The following is a 27,191-nucleotide window of genomic DNA, read 5'->3' on the forward strand; positions in this document are numbered from 1 at the left end:
ATCTTTCAAGAGACCTGGTGAATGAGGTAATGCAATTATGATTATTAATGAAAACTAAAAGGTGAAGCAGTTGCAAGGTAACAGGATGCCAATTCAGCATTTATCACTCAATGGAGAGTGTCCTAGGTGAATGAAAAGCATCTCAGGGGCATACCAAGCTGAAATGATGCATCTTACCTTCATAAATTTACAGCAATGATAAGAAGAGATATAAATGTCCTAAATATAATCATAAAGGTAGGTTTTATGACAGACAACAGGGGCTGTTTATAGAATGATTCCTAGGAAAGTTGAGACTTCCAAGTTGGGTTGAATTTTCTGATCAGGATTGCCTCATAGAAAAAGCAAGGTGAAGTTTCTTCTTCTCAGACCCCTTCCTTGGTCTCCAGGTACTTTAACAGGTGGCTTCCCATGGTGCCCAATCTCCAAGGTCACAGAGGTCTTTATATAAACTCTTACCGCTACTGTCCCTCACTAGAGTTATGGTGACATATCGCTTTGGCATGGGCAGTAGGGATTCTATGAAATGGAGTTGAGGCACAACATTCCCCAGACAAGGAGAGAAGAAAGAACTGCTACTAAACCTAGCAAAGCCCCCATGCAATGTTCATTGATGTGACAGTGTGGAAGGTAATGGGATGGGGACATCAGACTAAAGGGGTAAGACCTGAGCCACTAGCCTAAGACTGGAAGTTAAAACTTACTAATAGATTCTAACACATGTTTACTGAAATGGAACAAACAAAACTAGTACCCTTCACTTGGTGAGACGGCTAAGCCTCCTTCCTGCCTCCTTCAAATGTTATAGGCTTTTTACAACTTCAGTTTTCACACTGAGAACTGGAGATGAGAGCTGGTGACTTGAAGCCTATAGAAAATCTTTCATGCTGTGAAAAATAACTGCTTTGCCGGCCAAGGTTCTATCTTCTGATTTTGCATTCTCCCTCTATGTTAGTTCTCACTGCTGTGACTAGAGATACCTTACAGAAGCACCTCTGTGAATGAAGAGTTCATTTGTCATCAGTTAGAAATTACAGCCTACCATGGTGTGGATAGCATGTAGCTATCCAGTTTGCTTTGGCAGTTGGGAAGAAGAGACATGAGTACTAGAAACTAGGTGGTTTTATCTTCCCTCATTTACTCTAAGAACCCAGCTCAGGTACATTTCCATAGATGTACTCAAAGGAGCGTTTCCATAGTCTTTCTAGATCCTGTGAGGTTAGCAGTGAGGGTTAACTATGGTACCATCTCAGTCACTTTTCTTTCTTCCTCACTTATGCTGGTTTGTTTACTGTGCTGTCAGGCCTGGAGAAGAGTGCAGTCAGAATATGTGTGACACATTCTATGCCTGCTCCAGCAACTGCTTTTATCTATGGAATGCTATAGCTCCTGTTCTTGCTCTCTGCTTGGTCCTGGTGTTCTGGTGTCCTACCTGCCTCTGTACAGGAAAGAAGCCCACTGATTAGTTTCTAAAGTCATCTGTCAAAAATCAAGCTTTTCTCCATCATCGCACAATTAGAAGACAGCATCGTCATTCTATTCTCATAGTTGGAAGCATCAGCTGCTGCCCACTGATACACTAATGGATACTGATTATCTATTGTATATTTTACACTCAACATGTCAGAACAATGCTTCACCACACTCCATACTTGCCAAGCTTTTATATCTTCTTAGTGGTGGCTATTCCCTTTCACCAGTTGCCAACCTCTAAACCTCAGAGTACATCTTGTCTGTTGCCCACTTCCTCTTATGAACCACACAGAATTACTAAGGAAATTATATAGGCTCTACTTTCAACATGTAGCCAGAAGCTTGTCCTGTCTCTTCTCTCCAATGGCTGAAAAAAAGTTCTAGCTTTGGCTTTTATTTCCTGTTTTGCAGATTAGTGTATTGCTGTTTCATGGCCTCTTGTTTCCTGTGCCCTGTTCAACCAGTTGTGTGACTGACATAAAATAGATTGTAGTATCCCTATTAGTGTGTCTCTCAACTCAAAATGAACCCTTGTAAGTGTAAGCAACACAGGTCTTACGTTTCAACCCTCTCACTCACAGCCCCACCAGCTAGAATATGCTGAAGTCCCTCCAGAAGGCCCTAGCTTGCATGTCCTTTCATATGGATCTAGGCCCACCCTGACCACCCTATATAAATGTGTCTCATCTCTTACTACTTTCAACACTAATCTTCAACTTTGTCTTTCCATTTTCTGTTTTTTAGCATTATAGTACTCTAGCGTGCATGGAGTGTCATTTTTCTCAATGTGCTTACATCAGTTACTTTTTTCATTCCTGGACTAAGTACCTAACAGAACTTCAGAAAGCAAAGGTTTATTTTGGCTTGCAATGTGAGGACACTGCTATGGAAGGGAAGGGGGGCATGTGAGGCATCCATTGTCAAGAATCAGAGGTCAATGCTGATATTCAACTCCCTCTCTCTGCTTTATTAATCCCAGGGTCCCAGAGCATGGGATGGTACTACCTACATTTAGGGTGGGTCCTCTCACCTCAATCAACCAGTCTAGAAGCTCCCTCATAGCCATGCCCAAAAGTTTTGTCTGCTGAGAAATTTTAGATCCCCTTGGGTTAACATAGCACATTTGTCGGTTTCTTGCCAGCAAGTCCAGGCAAGAGGAGAGTGGTCCCAGTCTCTCCGGGGCTGGACTGAATGGGATTGTGAGTGTCAAAGGCCCAAAAGAAACACACTGGGCCAGGAGTCTTGTCAAAGAAGGAACTCCACTTTATTGTACCTGCCTCTTGCTTATATAAACACAGAGCATAGGAAGGGAGTTTTTTGGTGGGGTGAGATGACATAGGAGGTGGGGAAGGGTGACAGAGGGTATGGGGTGACTGACAGGGCCAATAGCAAAGCTCTACATTAGCAACTATGGGACAGAGGCAGGGCCAGACAGGTATTGCTGAGTCACCTTGGTATGGAAGTGACTGAGATAGGTCTCAAAACTCAAGCCAGGCTTAAGCTCTCCCACAAGGGTGCATAAACTTGTGCCAGGCTCAGGTTTGACCACAAGGCCTAAACCAGGGCCAAAATAGGGCCCAACACACATTAGCTATCACACTACAAAATACCAAATCTTAATGAACTTAGAACAACAGAGACATTGTTCCCCAAGTTCAGTGGCTAACATTAGAAATCAAGGTGATATTAGGATCATGGTCTTTTCAGAAGTAGTGAGTGGAAATATACACCTTTTGCTTCCTGTTTCTGGTAGTTCTAGACATTCTGTGACTTGCAGAAGTCTAACAATCTTTCCCTCTGTCCTCCTTCATCTTTCTTCTGAGTTTCTATGTGAATCAGGGGATTCCATGTTCTCACTCCCATAATACCTCACTTCAACTTGACTAAATCTACATGGAATGTGTCCAAACGCACTCCAGAGAGAATGTTGTATTTCAATGCATCTATCTATCTATCTATCTATCTATCTATCTATCATTTGTATGTTGTATGTATGAGATTATGTTCTTCTATTTGTGCATTAGTGTTTGTAACTGAGTGTATCCAAACATAGAAGTCAACATAATCTATTGTCATCAATCACACTTAGTATTATCTGGCTTATATAATACCAATTCATCAGGTCATCAAGTCCCAAGAATCCTCCTGTCTCTATATCCTATGTTGGGATTGCAGATGAGCAATGCCAAACCTAGGTTTAGTGTGGATGCTAAAAATTGAAGTTAGTACCTCATATTTATGTATCAAGAATTTCACATACTGAGCAAATGAACTCCCAACATATGAATTTGAGGGTCACACAATTAAATCAATGACATCCAGTTGATAATGTTCAGATCCACTGTTCACACTTGGTTTCAAAAGCAAAGTGGGAATTTTAAAGTCAGAATTTCATTAACATTGTTATGGCTACTATGGTTATGCATGCAGGACTGTGTGGAAAAAAAGGGGGATACTCAGTAGACATTTTGTGAATTGAAAGGAAAAGTCTGAGTAACAGGCTAATTTAAGAATTAATGTGACATGAAATTCTAGATGATGCCTTGGACACTCTGGCTTATATTGTTAAAAACAAAAGGACATTATGATTTAGAAAAACAACAAGCTACTGGCCCTTTTGTTTGGCAAATACTACCTTATTGGATACTTTAGGGATTCATGTTTTGTTTTAATGATCGCCTTTCTCCATTTTACATAAAGCTTAAATCTGAGCAGTAGCCTCTGCCATCTACTGACATATAAGTGATACAGCAACCACACTTACAATATATCTAGGGGCAGTTCATGCAACATTTTAACATGATACTTATAAGAAAAATTTATGTGTATATGTTATGAGGCTTTAAATTCTTGCATTTACCTCTCCAAATAAGGGACAATAACCCAGAATTACAAGTCAAATATTCTCATTTTAGGGAATTTATCACAGTAACAGAAATGAAAGTAGGATGAAATTTTTCTCCATTTTTAGCATAATGAGAAAATTAATATATGGGTTACAGATGTTATTCATAGTGTCCTAATTCTTAATAGATTTTTTAGAAACAATGAAAGAAGTCAAAAAGACTTGAATAATGACTGAAAGTACAACCACAACAAAAGACAAATGAAAACGTTGCCAGAAAAAAAACAACTATATATATATATATATATATATATATATATATATGTATATATATACACATATATATATATACATACATATATATAGCATGTTTAAAAGGGCTCAGTCATACTGAAAATTATTAATACATACTTAAACAGCAATTAAAATTTACTTGATATTTATTACCCCAACAAAAAGGACAGAACTGTGCAAGATTGGGAATAGGTAAGTGCTGGAGTGTCAGCTGGCATAGAGAAGAAGAAATTGAAACTACCTGCCATAGTGAGCAGGGAACCAAGATGATTCTAAAGGAGATTATCATGGGAGCACATTTGGAAATGTTGCATGAAGCTTTTTAGTGAGCTGAGACTTGCATAAATTATAGACAAACACTCTACCTGTGGACAGGCATTGCCCAGTGAAGATCCTGGGGTTAGGAACTGAAATGCAGAAGCTAATGTCTCTCTCACAGGTAATTCACCCTGCCCTTAACTCATTGAAATTTGTCTTATACATTAGATGCAACAGAAGGAACCATAATCCTGTGAAATATGGTTCACAAAATGAGGTTGTAGGGCTGGAGAGATAGCTCATTGTTTAGGAGTACTTACTGTTCATCCAGGAGACTCAAATTGAGTTCCCACCACCCATGCCAGGTAGCTCACAGGTGCCTATAGCACTAGCTCTAGTGTATCTAGTTCCCTCTTCTGTACACCACAGGTACCTAGAGACAGATACACACATACATAAATACACACATACATATAGAGAAACAATATATACACAAAGAGATGGATATAAAGAGACAGGTAGACAAATGCACACAAATGTACAAAAGTACACAGAGAAAGACATGCTCCTTAAAAAAACAAACACACAAAAATAGTGACAGACAGATGGACAAACAGACAGATAGACAGACACACAAACATACACACACACACGCACACACACAGTGAGAGATGTATGTACTTCAAGCACACTGTCTCTCTCTTTCCTTCTCTCTAAAAGTTTTCAAAACTTAATCTCAAAATAAATATCTTAAAATAAATAAAATATCTTAAAATAAATAAAGATAGCCCAAGCTATCTTTTTTTGTGTGCCTGCTTCTCTATAATTTATTTTAAATTTAATTTTTCAGGCTTAAAAATTAGCAATTTGATATATAAAATACATATTGGACTTAGATTATCTTTGTCATTAACAGACAAGAGAATGGAAGTACTATAACAAGAATAAACAATAAAAAGAGGAATATGAAGAAACTAAGCCAAGGGATACACCACAGCATTCAGTTCTATACATAAGTGTAGATTCACTTGCCTGTCAGAGTTGTGTGTGTGTGTGTATGTGTGTTTGTGTGTGTGTCTATGTATATTTTATGTGTATCTACGTGAACATGTGGATGGGTGTCTGTATGTAATTTTTATGTGTTTGTTCATATGTATATTTTATGTATGTGTGTGTATTTGTGTGTTTGCTTAGTGTCTGTTTTGGGTGTGTTTATATGTCCTTGTGTATACATGTGTATGTGTGGTATATGGAAATATGTGTGATAATGCTTGTTCTTGTGACTACACACAGTGACTAGAGAAGGATAGGTCATCAAGTGTCTTGTTCTACCAACCTTTGCCTTAGTCACTTTTACAGACTCTCTCACTAAATAAACAGCTACCAGCAAGTCTCAGAGATCTTTGTGTTTGTTCTTCCCACAGTGCTCAGGCTCCAGGCAGGTATGCAACTTTGTCCTGCTTCTTATATAGGTACTAGGGATTCAAATTCAGGTCCTCATGCTTGTATAGTAAGTGCTCTCACCCACTACGTTAATCTCTTCAGCTCCTGATATAATGATTTTATTAAGAAATGGCACAAATGCTTTAAATCTTATAAGAATCTTTATATCTCTCAAAAAAAATTCAAGACCAAAATATTTACATGAAGTACAGCCAACATTCCAGGTTACCATGAAATGTGGAGCTTTGACAGTTGGCATGTAATATCAGGTTTTTTTCAGTGTTTTAGTGTCCATCCCTTCATAAAGTGAACAAGACACTTCATAAAAATTGCAGCATATTTTTTTTCTTGAGCAAGACATGGTGATTTGGAAAATGCACAAGGCAAGAAAAAAATTGTCAAGCTACATGTAAAATAGCTTGCATTGCTGAAGACACTATGTCTGATAATGAGGTAATGGATATCTGTCTTATGAGAGACTCTGGTGCTTGGTTGTATTCTTAGATGCCACACCACAAAGAATATTGTCTGCCCTTGATTTTGTGTGTGTGTGTGTGTGTGTGTGTGTGTGTGTGTGTGTGTGTTTCAGTTTTCTCTGAAAGTGAATCTGAGCACATATATCTTCTAAAAACCATAGTTATAGGCAGAATGGTTGGTGGAGTGGTCTGTGTAGATGGGAGAAAGCTAGTGTCTCACACTTCAAAGCAGTTAATAAGCATCTATATAATTTCTTTTTGTGTACGCACATACATGTGCAGAAGCATGCCTGTATAAGTACACATTTAAGTGAGTGGGCATATTTACACTCCGTGTAGAGGCACAATGGTCTTCTTCATTCCTCTCAAAGTTCTTTCCTTAGTAAACTCATAAGTTCATGTCCTACACACATACAGATACATATGTTTAATCAAGACTGTAGTATTTGCCTTTCTGCTTCTAGGCTATTGTACTTATCATGATTATTTCCAGTTCCATCCATTTTTATCTCAATCCCATAATTCCACTTTTCTTCACAACTGTCTAGAACTCTGTTGTGTATATAGATCCCATTTTCCATACCCATACTTCTGGTGTTAAACAATTCAAACGGATCCCAAATCTTGCTGATTATAAATAGTACTACATAAATCCAGGCATGCAAGTCCATCTGTAGATGCTGGCTTAGATACCATGAAAATATTTCTGATAGTGTACCTGCATCTTATGTTAGCCCTATTGTTACTTTTACAAGGGACCTCCATGTTGGTTTCTTGAGTGATTATAACTGTCAGTATTCCTGTCAACACTGTGTGAGCAACTTCACCACATTCTCATGAGCACTTCTGTTTTCTTCATGACAACTCTTACTAGGATGATATGGAATTTTAATAAATTTTAATTTGTATTCCTCTGATGACAGAAGGTGATAAACATTTTTTACAGAGTTCATGAGAATTTGTATCATTTTTGATAGCCATTTCTTGATACATTTACTAGTTTCATGATCTAACTTGTGTTTATGCTTAATATTATGAGTCTGTTACACAGTCAGATTTTATGAAAGTGATTTGAGCATGTCATCATTGAGGATTGTAATACAATCACCTTGTGGTTCAGGTTCATTTTTATCTTGAATAGAGTTAAAATCACTAAGGAAACACATCTCTGGATGTCTCTATGAGGATATTTCCAAAAACTTTAACTGAGTTGAGGAGATCCACATTGAGTGAGGCTGGCACTATCCCTAAGGTGGGGCTCTGGACTGAATAAAGAGGAGAAAACTAGCTATATACTGGCATTCTTCTGCCTCTGCTTCCTGACATATCATGTGATAGACTTCCTCACTCTCCTGTCCCCATGTGTCCTCTCCTGAAATGGTCTGTACCAACAACTGAAGCCAAATAAATCTGTTCTTCTGTAAGTTACTTCCTGTTTTGTATCTTGTCACAGCAACAAGAAAAAGAACTAAAACAATAATCTTCTGTTTTAATTTGCTAAAATTATTTGTCAATAATAGATGTTTAGATATTTTATTGGATATATAATTTTTATTTATTAAACTAATAATTATTATTTTCCTCTTTATTTTTAATTTTGTAAATAATAATAATACATAGCATTCTCTATAAAGCCACTTTTATAATGTTGACTGATGCTAAATTCTTTTATGTTTCTTTTCCTTCTCAGAAACAAGTTTATTTATCATACAGTTCTCCTCTAGGCACCTAACATTCTCAGAATATTACATCATTATTGACATAAGCCTATTTGAACTCTTAATTATTTTGGACACTATGTTCATATAATTCATATCACGTCTTATTTTGCTTTTTGTCAAATTTTTGTAGGACACAATATGTGATCTAGCTATTATTGGGCATTATCTATACACACAATAAATTTTTGTCAAAGATGTGAAATTGTAAATGTATCTCTAAACATGCAGTTGTCAGCTGGAAAAAACACACCATGGCTACTTTCAGTCTCTGGTTTACTGAAATAGTTCCGGTCTTTCTCCCCCTGCTTACATTTTTTTTATAATGTTCCTGAGTTATTTCATGTGTGTACAGATAAAAACATGCTTGCTGCTGTATAAGCACATGTGTCTGTCTGAATGTATGTGAACACTGGAGGACCATTTCAAGTGATGTTCCTCTGATGCCATCCACCTTGGGGTGTGGTACAGGATGTCTCAGTTTTACTTTGAACTCAACAATTCATTATGGGTGATCCTTAAAGGACAAATCTCCAAACCCCAGTTCTAAGATTACAGCTACAAAAATAATACAGGTTTTTCCATGTGGGTTCTAGGAAATCAAACTCAGGTACTCATGACTCTGAGGCAGGCACTTTACAGATTTAGCCATCTCTGTCAGCTCCTTACCATACAGTGTCTGGATCCTAAATGGATTGTGACTCATAGGCAAAAAGTATAATTCACCCACTAGCTTTTCTAGTTTTCACTTGATTGACATCTGCATACTGACTATAACTTGAATTTTCTTCAGCCCTTCCCAAACTTTCATAGAGCCTCATCTTTGGCCTCAATATTTTTTAGAATCAATCACAGTATACCAGAGCAATATTGAGTGGTTCCCTTTGCCTTCCATTGCCTGAGTTCCAGAGTTGACTAGAACTGTGTGTAAAGATTTAATCCAGTCATCCATCATTTTCAAAGCTCACTCAAGTATCTCAAAGCAGGTCAGAACTTGGAACAACTTCATTATTTGTAGGTCACTCCATCCTCACAGACTAGAGCACATTTATGTATGGGTAGCACTTATAAAGGAGAAAATAATATTAAAGAACAACAATTTCTAAAGATTACAGAACTCATGTCTGTCTGCCTGGTAACCAGAATGTATTTAACAGCATAGACATTTGAAAAACAAAGCAAAGGATCTTTTACAGAACTCTCACAATGGACTGAATCTTTTATGTGTCATTACATTTAATCTTCTTAGAAGTAGTATGGCTAAGAAAAGCTAATGCCCTCATTTTTGCCATAAAGACGAAAGTTCAGAGAGGTAAATTGATTCCTCAGTAGTCTTTATCCAAAATTTTACTCTTTAACATGACATCAGGCTTCTCTTGGCATCTAGAGCATAGAATAATGTTTATGTCACCTGCTGAGTCCCCACCTTATGCGCTATAGAGACAGGAACCATCAACTGAAGCTGTAAGGGACAAAACCAATGGTGTATCACAGAAAAGATTATGACCAGGCAGATGAGGAATGAGAAGAAAGGAAAAGGAATACTTAACTTGATATAGGGCAGTGCTATGATTTCCTTTCTGTTACTGTGATAAAACACTTGAACAGAAAAACCACTTAAGGAAGTGAGGGTAAGGATTTATCTAGCTCACACTTCCCAGTCAATATCTGTTTCTAAGAGAGGTCAGAGCAGGACCTGAAGCAAAAACAACATGGGAGCATTTGCTGGTTAGCTCCCAGATTTGTGCTCAGCTAGCTTTCTAATATGTCCCATGAACATCTTTCCAGGAATGTGCCACTCACAGTGCTATGTGCTCTCCTACATCAACTAACCATCAAGACAATGCCTCAGACATGCCAGCAAGCCAATCTGATCTAGGCAATCCAGTAGATGATTCTCACCTGACTTGGGCTAAATCAAGTTGACAATTAAATCCACATAAGAAAAGCAGGAATTTTATATACCTCGATGTATTCTCTAATGTCGATAAAAGTACAGAAGGAATATTTCAAGATACATATATAAAATCAAACTCATTTATATATGTATATACATATATATACATCATATATAAATATATGACATGTAAATCAAACTCATAATTCAACTTAGACATAAAAAGCAGCTTAGAATTATATGGCCTTTGTCAGTCAGCATTGCTTTAGGTTTAACTTTACTTTTGCTCAAATTAAGAGCTTCTCTGATTGAAATCTAAGCCAACTATAGATCTCTACATGATCTTATGAGGTGTGTGTTAATGATATGTGTTGTATGGTAAAATACTCTGCTGGTCATTCACATATCTATACAACTCTAAATCTCTAAAGGTATCTAATATCAAAAATAATATTACAACCATTAAGTTTGGTGGGTGCTCAAAGTAAGGTGGTTGCTGCCAAGCCAGACAATGTGAGTTTGACTGCTAAAACTTACTACATGGTAAGAGAGAACTCATTTCTAAAAATTGTACTCTGATGTCAACATGTAAAAATAAACAAATATAATATAATCATTTGAGGATATCTCTAAAGAGGAAAGTGTTCTTTATCATCTCCTCACACTCCTGGGTCCAGACTCAAAATGTTGCCCCTATCTTCCATTCTAAATTGGACATTTCAGGAATCATTCCAAACTATGTAAGAGCTATAATCAGAATAAATTTTGTGAGTGTCAAAGCTCCCTCACCACACACACTTAAGTGAATAGACGTCCATTCAAAATTTCTTGGTTTTTCAACTTTTTTGTTGGCATCATTTCAGTTGTTGAAAGCTGAATCAAACTCGAAGAGGTCAGGTCAGAGCCTGACTCTGAAAAGTCCAGACAGGCCAGAGTCAAGGAAGCATGGAGACATGATCAGCCCAGTAAGTGAAGGCGACAAGCTCAGGGTGCTCATGCAATTTATCAGAGATCATATTGTTTGTTTTTTTTTTTATCCTGGTTAGTTCCCACATAACTGAAACAGAAACTATAAGATTTATACAATAATCTTTATAGCAGAATATCTGAGCAATTACTAATCTCTTATACTACCCTAGGCTAATCTGGCTACCTTTTAGCCAAAATTCCCAAGATACTTTCATTTGATATTGATTTGACTTTCTCTGTTCTAGGTATTTTCTCATGGTGTATTCAGGGACCACTCTTCCTCCTCCTCTCCCCCTCTTCCTCCTCCTTTCCCTCACTTCCTCCCTCCCTCTGTCTCTCCCTCCCTTTTCTCTCTCTTTGCACTCATCCCTGATGACAGAATTATACCCCTATTCTTTATATTGGCTGATCAGCTTATATTGACAAATAAAAGAATAAATGGGAGCAGTGTATATATAAACTTGAGACAGGAGATTCTTAGAAAAGACATAACAAGGCTGCCATCTTTAGACTGCAACTAGATATAAGGGCAGAGAAATCAGCATTTGAATAATACAAACTTTACACCATGCTCTTCACACAGTGCACAATAACACTGTGCCAACATCAGGACTTACTGCATTGTTTTCAAGGATGATTCTCAGAATCCAAAGGAAATTTTAGATCAGTAAATTCAGTAATGCTCACTGAGCAAGCCACACTTTACTGTCCAGGACAGAACATTTCTCATTTCTCAAAGGCCAACACAATCAGCCATGGCCATGGGGAAGGAGTTGTAGTGTAAATTGTTGAATGGTATCTACTTACCACAGATGTGAAACCAAGAGCACACTAAAATGCAATTTCTACCGAAGTTCAACAAAGTAAGCCAATGAGTATATAGGGGTTACTTGCATAGGTGTGGTAAAAGGTACACACAGGAGCAGGATAAGTCAAAAGCAGCTGCCTCACCAGATGCCCATGGCAGCATGTGATGACTTAGGAAGGCAGCAGCACTGAAACTCTATGTACCACTTTCAGGCAGCTCAGCAAGTCTGAGAATCTCCTCTCAGGAAATTTTCTGGGCAATCTCTCCTCCACAGGTGTTAATTGTGTTTCTAACCTGGAAAGGAGCCCTTGAAAATCTTGTTTCAGGTCTCTCAGATATGCGACATCAGTTTATGTCTCAAGTCTCAGAAGCCTCTCCTATCCTTTCATTGCAAGAAAGCAGCTGTACAACATAAATATAAAAGTAACTTGAAAACTTGAGATGCAGTGTGTGGGTGCATGTGTGTGTATGTGTGTGGGTGTGCGTGTGCGTGTGTGTGGTCTAGTGGGGGCACAAATATCTTGAGGGAGCCTTCCTCTTTTCAAACAAGAAAAGGGTACAGTGGGGGAGGATCTGCATAAGGTGGTACATGGAGGAAAGGGGGACTGATATTGGAATGTAAAGTGAATAAATAAATACATTTTATAAAATAATTACATTTTATAAAATAAAAGAAAATAAACAAAAGTAACTTGAAGATAAATTTTCTTTTACTACTGTAGTGTGTCCTGTGGGCTCTGTTATAGGAGAAACTTGAAAAATGAGGCACCAAACTAAGCCAGAAAGGAGACTCCTGTCCTACAAGTAGAGTCCTGAGTTCAGTCACACATTGCTTTGTACCCCTTTAACTTCTGTCTCCTCTATGTGGTTAAGCACAGCTATATAGTAGTTCTGCACATTGGTTGGTTGATTATTAGGATCTGGGAATATACTGGAATTTTCCTTTATTCATAGAATTTGCCACAAATAAATGAAAGAGGATAAAACATATTGAAATACAGTTGGTGAAGATGTGGGCTGCAGCTGACTTGAGACTCATAGGAAGTCGTTGAGGTGATCTCGCTATGTGTCTAATGGAAAATCCTGAAGCTGTGAGCTGGGAGCTACTATTAAGTCCATTGGTCTAGCGTGACCCTTTGGAATCTATTCACACCGCCACAGGTCTCGTGGACTCTGAAGATACTGCTATATCTCATGATGTCTTCCAACCTCTGGACAAAAGTATCCATACAAGGCTTGACTAGAGTCTTATGCTAGAACTCTTTCCCTTGAACCTGTAGCTCCTCCTGGGGAAAAAAGAAAACAAACAAACAAACAATCAGTGTGGTTTAGGTGTACTCCAGTAGTGCAATAGTCCTGAGAAAAGTGTGTGTTGAATTTTTTTTTTATGTTCTCAACATTTCAAGATTGTCCCCAGATTATAAGAACTTGGTTTGCACAAAGTATATGGGTTCTGCTGAGACCAGGTCTCCCTTTGTCATCCAATATGCCATCTGGCTCCATGAATACTGCTATAACACAGCATAGTCCATCCTCTGGCCCAGTGAATTTGCCCAGAGTTTTGACTGCTTTGTTATTAAAACTAATATTTCCATCAATGAAATCTGGGATTTTTCTCTAGCTTAGATACAACTCTAAAACATCACCATAGTAAAGGTTACAAAGACTAAGGGTGATGAATTTGGAACTTAGCTGCAAGCTCTGTCCTATCTCCTTTTCAGTAAAAAAATGACTTCTTACTTGGGGTCCATTTTCAATTTCAAGCCATGTACTTTGGCTGCCAACATGTTGATGTTGTGGAAATTGGGAAAGGGGATGACATCTGAAATGTAAATAAATAAAACAAATTAAAAATAAAATAAAGAAAGAAAAAAATGACTTCTTGAGGACTTGGAGAGGTGGCTCCATGAGCTATAAGCATGAGAGCATGAGTTAGAATCTGTAATATCTACTTCAAAGTGAAGTCAGGCATCATGTGTCTATAACTTCACATTGAGGAGAAGAGAGCCTGGACAATGACCAGGGACCACTGACCTGATCAACAAGGAGAGCCAAAGTAGTGAACTTGGGGTTTAGTGAGAGCTTCTCTCAAAATGAGAAGTTGAGAAACAATTTCAGGAAACCTTCCACCTGTTCCTGTGTGGGTGCACACACCCACATACACCAAACTAGCATGCATACACACATAATAGCAGTAAAAAAAAAAAAGTCTTTTCAGAAGAGACCACCCAGTTTAGAACTACATATAAAATGGAACCAGAGTGCTCTTAAAGAACCACGAATGTCAGTAGTGAGCATTCCTAGGTAATAAATAGCTCTGTCGTGAACGTAAAATACAGAGTTTCAAGCCAACAAGGGGCCTGGTAATACATTAGAAGTGTTATCACTTTACACCTTTCTGACTCGCACGTCTGCACAATTTGCACATCATCTCCTTATTCAGCAGTCCTCACAGTATATTATCATCAAAATGCTGTAGTTATTGTTAACTGAGCCCTTTCTGCAGACAATGTGAATTATAGTGAGAGACCCTATCACAGAAAACAATCTATAAGGTGCAGAGGAAACACAAGGTTATTCTCTGGTCTCTCCATGTGGACAAGAATGCATGTGGCATGCCTATATACACATATACTTCTATGTACATACACAAACAGACCTATACACATGTATACCTTCAGGTACACACAAACACAGGCATACACGTATGTGCACACACCCAGAGAAAGCTGCTCAGTACCTAGATTTTGGTTTCAATTTAAGACTGCTCTCAGCACATCTAAATTCTTCTTGTCATTATTAGTGAAATACTTGGTGATCTTCAGTGTGAAAAGACAGTAAGACATGGACTCTGCATTCAAAAACAGATGCCATAGTGTGATATCAACCAAATAAACATAACATTAATTAGGTCCAATACTGAGGAGTAAAATATAGCTAGAAACTGACAATAAACTGAGAAAGAACAGAGCCAGGATAAAATAACCAATAGTCTGACCATAATGGAATATCCAGAAACAAGAAACTAGAATAATATTTCAAAGGTGTGGGGACTTACAATCACAGTCACATGACATCTTTTATTTCTCTGAATACAAGGCCCATAGTTCTCTCTCTTTGGGCAATTAAGAATATAGCACCCTACCTCATCCTGTGCCTCTCTGCTTGACTGTTTACAGTTAAACACAGATGTGCAGTTTTCAGTCTCTTACTGTGGTAGTTTAAATATGAATGAAATGTCCCCTTTAGGCTCAAGTATTTGGACATTTGGTCCCTGGTTGACAGCACAGTTCCTGAACATTTAGGGGTATAGTCTTATTGTAGGAAGCATATCACTGAGAGTAGGCTTTGAGATCTTAAAGCCTCAAGGCACTCCCAGTTCTCTCTGTCTCTTTCTCTCTCTCTCTCTCTCTCTCTATATATATATATATATATATATATATATATATATAGATAGATAGATAGATAGAGATAGAGATAGAGATAGAGATAGAGATAGAGATAGAGATAGAGATGAAAATATATATTTGTCTGTCTGTCATTTATGTATTTACCTAGTCTATCATCTATTTATCTATCATCTATCTATCTATCTATCTATCTATCTATCTATCTATCTATCTCTCAGTCTCACTATTTCTCTCTTTGCTTCATGTTTGTGGTGTAGATGTGATCTCTCATCTTCCTGCTCCCAAAACCATGCCTAACTGTTGGCATCATAATTTCTCCCCATCATGGATTCACTCATCCTTTTGAAACAAGAAGCTAAAGTAGACTCTGCATTAGTTGGACTTCCTATGGAATTTTACCTCAGCAACATAAAAGTATCTAATAATATTAAACTACATTTTTTTATCTCAATAGAAGATGAGTACTTTATGACTTGGTAGTTGTTAAATATGTGACTATTGGTCCCCTTACTTTTTCTTAATATAAAAATTTCTTCAATTTAGGAACTGATCTATAAATTTCAGAGGACAACAAAGCAAGTCATCAATTTATATAGAATTCTTGGGGCAATCATTCATTATTGTCTACTTATCTGTCTTCCATTTCTAGGTCATATGGTTTGGGTCTAATTTGGCTCATTCTCCTAGTAGACTTTCCATCCAAATGTCAATGTTTTCCTGAGGCTTTGCTGCTTCTCTGTAATCTCTCTGTCTCTTAATAGGAAGCTCAAAAACTTTGTGCTCACTACCCCACCATTATTCTCACAACACTAGCATACACATCTACAACACACACACACACACACACACACACACACACACACACACACCCATACTATACAATTCAAACTAAAGTCATAACAAACTTTCTCTTTTTTTCTTGTTTTTCTTATTCTTTGAAATTTTCACACAAGGATTCAGTGTATCTTGCTCACAACAATGGCTACCTGCCAGGCAAGAGTGGTGAGGATTATAGATGTGACTCATTGGACTTTTTACTGTTTAAACCCTGTTCCACAGGACATAATTTATGGCAGGCACTGCAACCTCACCTGTGGAAGAGTAAGGTCCAAGATCAAACCCAATGAACTTTTTGATAACGGTCACGTCATCACAAACAAAGATTCAGAATTACAAATCAGTGTCTTTCATCTCCAGAACAGTGTCTTCCAGTGTGTATGTGAATATAATAAAGTGTCATTCTATGGGATAGACATTTTATGTGATTCACATGACAACACATAGTCTTCAATCCCATTATTTGCATACAGTTTCATTTGCACACAGGTAAGTGAAACTGCCCTCCCAGACCATAACTCCCTGAAGTTATTGGTATTTGTGTGCTACCTGACTTGGAGACTAGAAACTGAACTAGGCTCCTCTGGAAGAGCAAAACACATTGGTAAATCACTATTCCATCTCTACAGAAACAGGGACAGGGGTGTTAGAGAATAGTGTAAATAAAATTCTATTCCTTCATAGTTTTATTTTTTGTTGTTGTTGTCTGTTTAGAAACAAGCTTCTTTTATTCTCATAAAAATAGCACGCTTTAGCTTATTTGCTAATATGATATACTTTTTACTTTTTTCTTAGCTAAAACCTTAGCAAGTCACCAGTATTTTCATTCATTTCCAACTTATATATTGCTGTCCAGAGTCTTCATAATGTTATCAATGCCGTCAGAGAAATATATTATAAAATATATAATCTGTCTTTTTTGAAAAATGTCTAAAGCTAGGCTTGCAATCTCCACATGAGGAATGATGAGGCTGAAGATTTCCTGTAAAGTACAGACAACTCTGGATGGACTAAGGAGTAAGACCCTAGCCAAAAAAACAAAACAAATCAAATAAACAAAACCTTCCAAAGTAATGTAGGTTCTACTGGCTTCTAATATTCCAATTATTGAATATTTTATTCTGTGAATTCTATAGTATCTATCATGATAAGAAAAGGACCCCAAACTTTCTATCTAATTAATTAAATTGGAGGTTTATTTATAACTCTAATCATTTAGTAGTGTCATAGTTCTGTTTATACAACATCAGAGTATTGCTTTTGGAGGCATGGTCCCCAGGCATCTTTCCAGGCAGACCCAGAACTCCTGACCTCTGAATACTGGGTCTCACTCTCACACTAAATGAAAACAGCATCATCAACAGCATAAGTGATACTTCTGGAAAATGGGATACCATTCTAATCTGTCTGCCTCTCTGATTCAGTGTTTTTCTCTTGTAGATTTTAATATTCTTTGTTGTTGCTGTTGTTGTTTTATAGTATAAAATGTCATGGAGAGGTCCTTTCATGATCAATCCCATTTGAGGTTGAAATGCTTCCTGTGCTTGTGTGACCATTCTAGTGGGAGAGAATTTTGTGCTCGTACTCTACAGAATGTATTTCTATTCTTCTAGTTTTTATTTTATTCCCTTTTGTAACTCCATAGGATCTTAGGTATAGTTTTTTTTACTCTTGTCCTAAAGATCTTTGTTGTTATGCTTAGTCATTTGTTGTTATTCTTGCTCATCTTTATTGATAACAGAATGTAATATTTTGCCAACCTTATTTTCCAACCCTATTAGTCTCCTCTTGGCTTTACCATGTCAACTTGTAATATTTCCCACTGTTTTTCTTTTACAGTTCATTGAGTTTATTTTATGTCAATACATGTTTCTAAGCATACATGTTTGGTTGTTTTTAGAGTCCTCTGTTTCTCTTCTAGGTTGCTGAATTTATCATGCACGTTGTCAGTTGATTTCTTTTCTTTATTCATCTGGTTGTTTGTTTTTTCCATTAAAGTCAGTAGTATATCCAGAAGTAGGCATTTGAATAGCCTTTCTAGTGTCTTTAGATTGTAATAGAAGAAGCATGACACTTTGAGTATGTAATTATACTTTGCATTGTCACATCATGTGTCATTCTGTGTTGAGGTTTGTTCCTGGTTTTTTTGGTTTTTGTTTTGGTTTTTGTTTGTTTGTTTGTTTGTTTGTTTTGTTGTTGTTGTTTTGTTTTGTTTTTGAGAAGCTCTTCTTGTTTTACTTGAAGAGATTCTTGGTATAAGCCTTTTCTTAAGTATTCAATACCAAGTGCTACTCGGAATGGAATATACACTGACAGCAGTACCACCAAATAAAGCAAAATTGAGAAACACACCAAAATAAATTAAAACTGAGAACAGAAAATGTTTAAAATGTATTTACATTGTATTGTGAACTTAATTTCTTGTTTGAGTTAAACAATAAAATAGTAAATTAATAAAATTTAAAAAGTACAAAAAAGGGAAAGCAAAGTAGGAAGTAACAAGATTAAGTAAAAAAGAAGAAAAAAGAACAATGGTTTAAAATTTTTGTAAGAGGGGAGAAAGCAAGAGAAAAATAAAAGTAATTAACGGCCTGATTTTAAAAAAAAAAATGTATAAACAGAGCATTTCATTCTGGGAAGAAAAAAATGTTGATGCAGTTTCTTTATGATTTCTCTGATGTGTGAGTGTGGTTAAGACAAGATATCCCTAGGGTTCATAGACCTGCTTACTTAATCTCTTCCTGAGCCTGGACTGTATGAATATCAGGTGTCCACAGAGCTTCTGTCCTCTTAGTTGCATTACTTCTTTGTGTAACATGGCCTCCTCCTGCGGACACCGAGCTGTACAGCCCCTGAGCTGAACAGGGTCTTTCATTCTCTTCTGCTTCCAAATTGTGCATCCTAGAGCAGCTAAAGGGTGACTCCCATGTAAACTTGGACTGGAAGAAGCAATCAGGACTGAGATGCATACAAGCAGATCAAACATCATGATGGGATGAAGCTGTAGAAGTTAGGCATTTAAATAGATCTTTACAGTAGTCTGTCCTACTATCCATAAGCTGTGTGACAGACAGATGGTTTCAGAAGTTTTAGCACAAGCTGACTTTAGACTAAGAACTATCAAAATCTGAGCTATACATGAGTGATGGGGCCAGCTCCTCTGAATTGAGGGTGAGGTCACCATCCCAGCCAACATAGCCATTATTACCTAAGTTAGACCACCCTAAATTAGTCTGTACTATCCTTGTTGCCAGCATTTAATAAACATGATATTTTTTAGCTGATTACATTTGTCATTTGGCATCCATACACAAGCATGTGTATGCATGCATGCGGGCACACAAACATGGGCCCACACAAACACAACCCCCCCACACACACACACTCCACTGTTTGCTCTCGTCTTTCACTTCTATTTCCCTCTTATTCCTCTCATGCCCTTATTCCCTAGAGATTCATTTTTTTCAATTTGTGTCTTTTTTATTTGTTTTGTGTCCCATTGTTACTAATCAGGACTGCCTGTTTGACCATGAGTTTGAAACTATCCTTTGGAGCCTAGAGGGCTCACAGTTACCTTACATATTTGATGACAATGCTTATTACTCCCCAAGCATTCACCAGTAGCATGAATACATTTTGTCACCTGGAATTCCCTCTTCTCTCCTTCCACAACTAAATACTTCTCATGGCATGTTGATGATAGTATGTTGTTACTAGTTATTGATATTAGCTATTGTTACTACCCCCACCCAGTATGGGTCAGTCTATTTTTTTATTTAAACCAGTTAAGAGTAACTTTATAATTTGCATGCAGAGTTACATGTTTCTTTAAGGTGTTTTTATTGATCATCCCTCCAATGCCTATTGCTCTCCCCTGTCTCCCAGGCACCATCTCCACTTGAACCATAAGATCATCAGTATTACCTCTTCTACTTTCATATCATATATGTTCAACTGTTATCCCTACTTCACATCCACAACAGGTCAGTATTAATGAATAGGATACTTTGCAACTGGTGGCTGACCTCCTCTGTGAGAAACCAAGAGTGGTTGAATGGAACTCTGCTCCACTGATGTCCCATTACAGAAGAGGATTGTGAGGTTGTCATTCTATTTCCAAGGGAGACACCTGACTCACATTTTGGATGAGTCCCCGGCTCCCTGGCTCCCAGCGTTACCACTGCTGCAGAGCAGCATGCTCCCTGTGCTAAGAGTGGGGTGTTGCTGAGTCACACTGTTCTGCATACTTCTCAGGATAGGGTTTGTCACAGCTCTGTGATTTCTGAGTCTGTTCCAATAATTCTCCTTTAGAATAGAGTCTATTCCTTTCAGTTGTGATTCTTTTCACTCCCCAGGTCACACAGACTCAGCCTCTAACCTTACATCTTTGAAAATACACTGAACAAACTTTGCAAGAAACTTGTTCTGAATTCAATCTAACCATTGACAAATAAGATTTTAGGACAGAAATCTAAGACAATAAAGTAAAGTAGTTTGTGGAGAACAAAATATTTATCTTGGAATGGAAACAAAAGTCAACAACCATCAACAGGACTACTAGACATGGCATGACTTTTGCATAAATTATCTCCCTGCAAATGTAGCTAACTACACAAGAACAGTACAAAATTAAGTCAGTGAAAATTTCAGTAAAGCCAGTCTGGAGCTCCCAAGGCTTCACTCCTATTGAAGGAGATACTGACAGTTGCTAGCTCTTAATAGTGGGAGAGTCACTTTCAATTGAGGATTCAGTTTCAGTCTGTTACTCTTGCTTTGCTGATGGCAAATAACCCATGGACACATGGGTGGCACAATTGGACTAGGGTTTATAAATAATATCCAAACACAAAGTGGATATGAACCTGGGAGGTAGTATAAAGAACCACCATTAGAAGGGAGATAGTTGTGGATGGATATGGCAACATACATTGTATAGAACATCCAAAGATAAAATAAGAAAAGATAAAAACAAGCAGAATTAAATCAAAATTGGGCTATGGTGTGTAATGCAATAAGAAGGCAATTTAAGACTGGAATTGTGGTATATTCAGGTACAATCTGAAAAAGTAAGAGCTAACTTCACATAATGTAGTCAGTCCATCAGGCTTAGTTACCACTTTAGTATTGAGGAACAGGTTCAAGACAGACAATGGACAGAGATTCACATTAAGACAATGGGCAGAGATTTACATTGTCCAGGATTGAAAGTTGACAGCAGAAAGAAAGAAAGAAGGAAAGAAAGAAAGAAAGAAAGAGAGAAAGGGAGAGAGAGAGAGAGCCAAGAGAGACAGAGAGCCAAGAGAGAGAGAGAGCCAAGAGAGACAGAGAGAGAGAGCCGAGAGAGAGAGAGAGAGAGAGAGAGAGAGAGAGAGAGAGAGAGAGAGAGAGAGAGCCCAGCCTCTGCATAATGCATAATGCCATAATGCGTAGTGGCCATTTTCAAGTCATCATGGTCATAGCAGTCTTCTCTGTACTGTTCCTACTACTGCTGCATCACTGCTGACCATAGCCCTAGAGATGCATGGCTGATGACACTGATACAAAGTACTGCATCACTGATGACCACAGACAGAACACTGCATCACTTCTAATCAGAGACAGAGAGCTGCATCTCTGCTGACCCCAGATTGAGCACTGCATCACTTCTGACATCAGAGAGGTGCCTTACTGCTGACTCCACATAAAAGTCTGGATCATTGCTGATCCAAGATAGAGAAATGTATCATTGCTGACCACAGCCAGAGCACTGTGTCACAGGTGACCACAGAGAATTGCATCATTGTTGAATCCAAGTAGAAAGCTGCATCACTTCTGACCCTAGAGTGCAGCATCACTGCTCACCCCAGACAGCACTCACTGCACTACTGTTGACTCCAGACAGATACATTACTGCAGGCTCAAGACCTTGTCTCTCAAGCCATGTCCTTTTCAGTTTTACATGCAATTGTTCAGAAGCACAAATTTTCAAGCTTAATTTTTTATTTTTAACAATGATCAATCAGCATTAATGTTAGGAATTGATCCATAGACTTTATGCTGGTCAATCAACTATTTTCTTAGACACATGCCTGCACCCTTTTTAAAAATGAAAGATCTGCTGCTAGTTGACCTCAGGTCCATATCTGAGTCCACTGTAGCAGTCTGGCTCTGACAGCCCAGAGGGTAACACAAAATCACCTGTTCACACGTTGTAGTAATGTGAAGGTGGAGGGCAGACACAGAAAGTGAGGTTCTCTATGATATACTTTTAAAAACTGTTGTCTTTTGGTCTGCTCATGACGAAGCCATTTGTTTTGGATTTTATGGGGGAGAAAGGAGACAGAGTTAAAATTTAAAAGCAAAACCACACTATTTATTCTCATTATTTGCTAAGTGAAATTATAGGTTATAATGGGAAAAATAAATGAAGGCAAAATCCTGAGTTATCATCTCTAAGTACTGATAAAGACATGCTAAAGTATTTATACTTTATATCTTTTAAACAAAGTAAGTCATTATATGTTCTATGCTAAGAAGGATTTTATCTTGCCAACAACTGCAAGTGAATCTTTTATCCCCATATGCAGAAAATTTACTGCAGTAACCAAGATGATACACACAATTTCACTTCAGTACCATTAGTAACTCTATGGGCATTTTAACAATGATGAAGACAAGTACATGTTGGCAACAAAAAATTTTATTTAAATAGTAGAGTCTGAAACATTGAACAGTAACTTCTAAAAAGCAACAAGCAACGCTAATATTGGATTTACCCCCCCCCCCATTCTGTGGGTGCTGCTCCATGCAAAAAAGAAAGAAAGAAAGAAAGAAAGAAAGAAAGAAAGAAAGAAAGAAAGAAAGAAAGAAAGAAAGAAAAAAAGAAAGAAAGGAAGGAAGGAAGGAAGGAAGGAAGGAAGGAAGGAAGGAAGGAAGGAAAGAAACTTGGAATGTGGTGTTCTTCCCTTTGCAATGCGAATCATCAACACGTTTTTGTATTCACATGCAGATACTAAGAAACAGAATAGCTTCCTCCACTTTTCTCTTCTTACCTGTTTGTCCTGCCCGTGCCTGTTCTCTGCTTTAAGAAGGAAGGGTCAGAAATACACAGAAAGAAAAATGCAGTGAAGATGTAAAAGAAACTTTGAGAATGTACTATTATGTGTCAAGTTTTTCCACCATCAAGAAGGTACATTTCGCCAGGCAGTGGTGGCACATGTCTTTAATTCCAGCACTTGAGAGGCAGAGGCAGGTAGATTTCTAAGTTCAAGGCCAGCCTGGTCTACAGAGTGAGTTCCAGGACAGCCAGGGCTACACAAAGAAACCCTGTCTCAGAAAAACAAACAAACAAACAAACAAACAGGTACCTTCCTTTTAGCAATAAGATATATTAAGAAATGTAAGAAATGGTATATTAATTGTCTTAGCTACTTTCTTTGTGTTTCATTTTATAAGCTCATTAAAAGCTCAAAGCAACAACCTCACATGGCCTTGCTTTATCATTGTGAACACCTATGGCTTCATTCTTAAACCTGACCTAGAATAAATGTTTTTCTTTAAAAGGCTGTCCCAAGCCTATTTTTGTTTTAATGTAACTGTGAAGGTCATAATATTCCTTATTATGCAGCCTTGTCTTACTTTTTTTGAGGAGTGTGAATATTCTATTTTGACTCTAACTTTATTACATCTTTCTGGCAAAACAATTAAAACCACCTTCCCAAACCTTCCTAACATTATTTGATTCAAATCAGGAATTCTATGGAATCATTAATTCATCAAATCATCACTAGTTCATGAAAGTTCATCTTCATGTTGAACTGCTGGGAATTTGTAGCAGTTAATAAGGTAGACTGATGTCCAGGAATCATTAGGCTATGTAATAGTGACAGAAAAGGAATATTAGAGGCAAGAGGCAACCCTAGGATGAAGTCTCTAGGACCCTGCATTTGTAGAGCTCACCCATTACAGACAATGCAAAATTATGGGACATCTTCAGAAAATTCATTTGCATGTGTTTAGTCTTTCCTAGATGGCTTCTGACAGAAGAAACCTTATGATATATCTCAAAACAATGCATGGACGTGGATATGAGGAAAACCTGATGTTCACGCCGTATCCTGGTCAGAGGGCTCTATAAGAACAGAGTGTAGAATGTGTGAGTGTATGTGTGTGTGTGTGTGTGTGTGTGTGTGTGTGTGTGTGTGTGTGTGTGTGTGTGTGCGCGCGCACGCGCGCATGTGCATGTGTGTGTATGTAAGTTTGTGTATGTGGGATTTATTAGATTGATTCAAATGTCATCTGTGTGGGCCACAAGAAGAGCTGTTTTCAAATTGATGAAGCTGAGAACAGGTATCAGTTCTGACAGGAAGCACCATCATCTGGAACAGCATGCTAGTGCTTCATCATCCCCCATCTGGCTCAGGAGGCTGGTGCTTCAGCATACCTGATACTGTCCTAACAGCCTGAAGGATTCCTGGTGAACCATTGCCCCTCAGTCCACACTGGATGATTAAAGAAGCTGAATCATGGTATCAGTGACAGATGGCATCAACAGTGTCAGAAACAGCAAAAAAGTAGACAAACTCTTGGCAAGGCAGATGATCCTGTCAATAAGATGCAAAAAACGGTAGGGAAAAAGCCAAGTTATTTTTTGGACCTTACATCTAGGTACAACCAGAAGTGCTGCCTACATTCTGGGTTAGTTTTCCTACTTCACCTAACCTAATTAAAAAAATAAGTGATGCTTATTCCAAGAGATTCCACTCTTAGCAATTCTAGATTCAGTCAAGTTTGCAACTGAGATTAATCACTAAAACTCTTCAAGATATTTGTGTGAACTGGAGAACATCTCTTTCTGTACTATAAAGCTTGGTACTCTTAAGGTTGAGGCAAGAGGATTGCAAGTTGAAGATTATGGGCTACATAGACACCACCTCACAAACAAAAGCTCTCCAGATCAGTATTCTTCATTCTTTTACCTTCTTTAAGTGGACACACACACCATAGACTTTGTGAGAGAGGAGATTCTCAATTTGTGAAAAAGAACCTGGAAAACTGAAGAAGTAGAGAAGTTTAAATTTGAAAGACAATGTGGGAGATTTTCAGAAAATCATAGTAGTAGTTGACCACATGGCATTTCCTTTCCTTTTTTCCAAGACATATTGGGTGTGAAGTCAAACCAACCTCTGCCAGGTCACCCCACTGTGTATTGAGTACACCATGTGATCTCCTGTTCACATTTGTTCATCTTCTTCTCTTCTTCACTTTTCCTGTGTTCTTGACTCACTGTAAGCACAGAAGACCTATGTTTCCACATTTCAGGCATTTTAACAATTTACACATGGACCAAAGAGTTACAATTAAAATGAGAAAAGTGAAGCACAAGGACAATTTTCTATGTCTTGTGTGACTTGAACTAACTCCAGAATTTTTTAAAGAACTACATTCAGTTATATTAGAATACAAAATAGTAATGCATGGGAAAATGAAGATGTGATTTTAGTATAAAACCTGATAACGGCTTGTTGGATGATCACAGCCAGGAGCACAATCCTTATAAGCTTCATCCATCATGCATGGAAAATTCTTTAGAGCCTAATATGGATAGCTGCACTGTGTGTGTGTGTGTGTGTGTGTGTGTGTGTGTGTGTGTGTGTGTTTGTGTTCATGATCTAGTACACATGTAGTGTGCGTGTTTGCTAGTAGATATGTAGTCTGGTGCCTGTCTCTGCCTGTGGATGCCAAATGTCATTTCTCAGGATACTCCATTCCTCTCCATTTCTCTCATTGGACTGAACTAGAGCTCACAAAATAGGTTATTCTTGCTAGCAAGCAAGTCCCAGATAGTTACTTGTCTCTACCTTCCCAGTTCTGGTATTAAAAGAGGACAGTATTGCATCCAGGGTTTAATCTGAGTGGTTGAACTCAGATCCTTATGTCTGCACATCAAGCACTTGGCAAATCATGCTATGCTTCCACTTGTATCTGATGTTTCTTGATGACAAGAGACTCATAAGCCCCCAGAGCTATCAAGCTGCCATTAATGTGACTCTGATGATTTTCTTCTCTAGTTAGGATATGTCTCTGTGTCATCCTTGATGTTTGCATTTGGGAGAAACCTAAAATGTAGTTTACAAGGTAATGTTAAACAAATACTCTTCTTCTTCTCCTTCTTCTTCTTCTTCTTCTTCTTCTTCTTCTTCTTCTTCTTCTTCTTCTTCTTCTTCTTCTTCTTCTTCTTCTTCTTCTTCTTCTTCTCATCCTCCTCCTTTTTCTTCATCTTCTTCTTCTAAAATGAATTTATTCACTTTACAACAAAGTATCAGCTTTTTTTCTCTTTCCAGTACCTCCTCATGAAAGTCTTCTCCCTAACCCCATTCCACCTTCTCCTTCTGGTTTGAAAAAGGTAAGCCCCACTCTGAGTGACACACCCCCTCCCACATACACACAACTAATATATTCCACCCAAACCTGGCCATTGAGCTTCTTGTAGACTAGGTACTTTCACTCCCACTGAGCCTAGACAAGGCTGTCTATTTGAGATCCACAGGCAGGCTGGCAACAGGCTCAGGGACAGCCTCTGCTCCACTTGTTGGGGGAACCTGCATGAAGACCAAGCTGCTTATCTGCTGCTTATGTGCAGGGGACTTAGGTCCAGCCCATGCTCACTCTTTGGTTGGTGATTCAGTCTCTGGTAGACCCCAAGGGTCCAGGTTAGTTGACAGTGTTGGTTTTCCTATGGATTCCCTGCTCTTTTTACATTCCTCAATTTTTCTCCCAACTCT

At 38.0% G+C, this 27,191-nt stretch overlaps 1 protein-coding gene and 1 pseudogene across 1 annotated transcript in view; one reads left to right on the top strand and one right to left on the bottom strand.

Annotated features, from left to right (window-relative positions):
- Window positions 1–27,191, top strand: part of LOC117716146 (contactin-associated protein like 5-1) — an 838,779-nt gene that overhangs the window by 163,137 nt on the left and 648,451 nt on the right. The gene's annotated exons all lie outside the window — the stretch shown is intronic.
- Window positions 4,178–4,255, bottom strand: LOC117716666 (small nucleolar RNA SNORA17; annotated as a pseudogene).

This window comes from Arvicanthis niloticus, chromosome 10, assembly GCF_011762505.2.
Source record: "Arvicanthis niloticus isolate mArvNil1 chromosome 10, mArvNil1.pat.X, whole genome shotgun sequence".
Taxonomy (NCBI): domain Eukaryota; kingdom Metazoa; phylum Chordata; class Mammalia; order Rodentia; family Muridae; genus Arvicanthis; species Arvicanthis niloticus.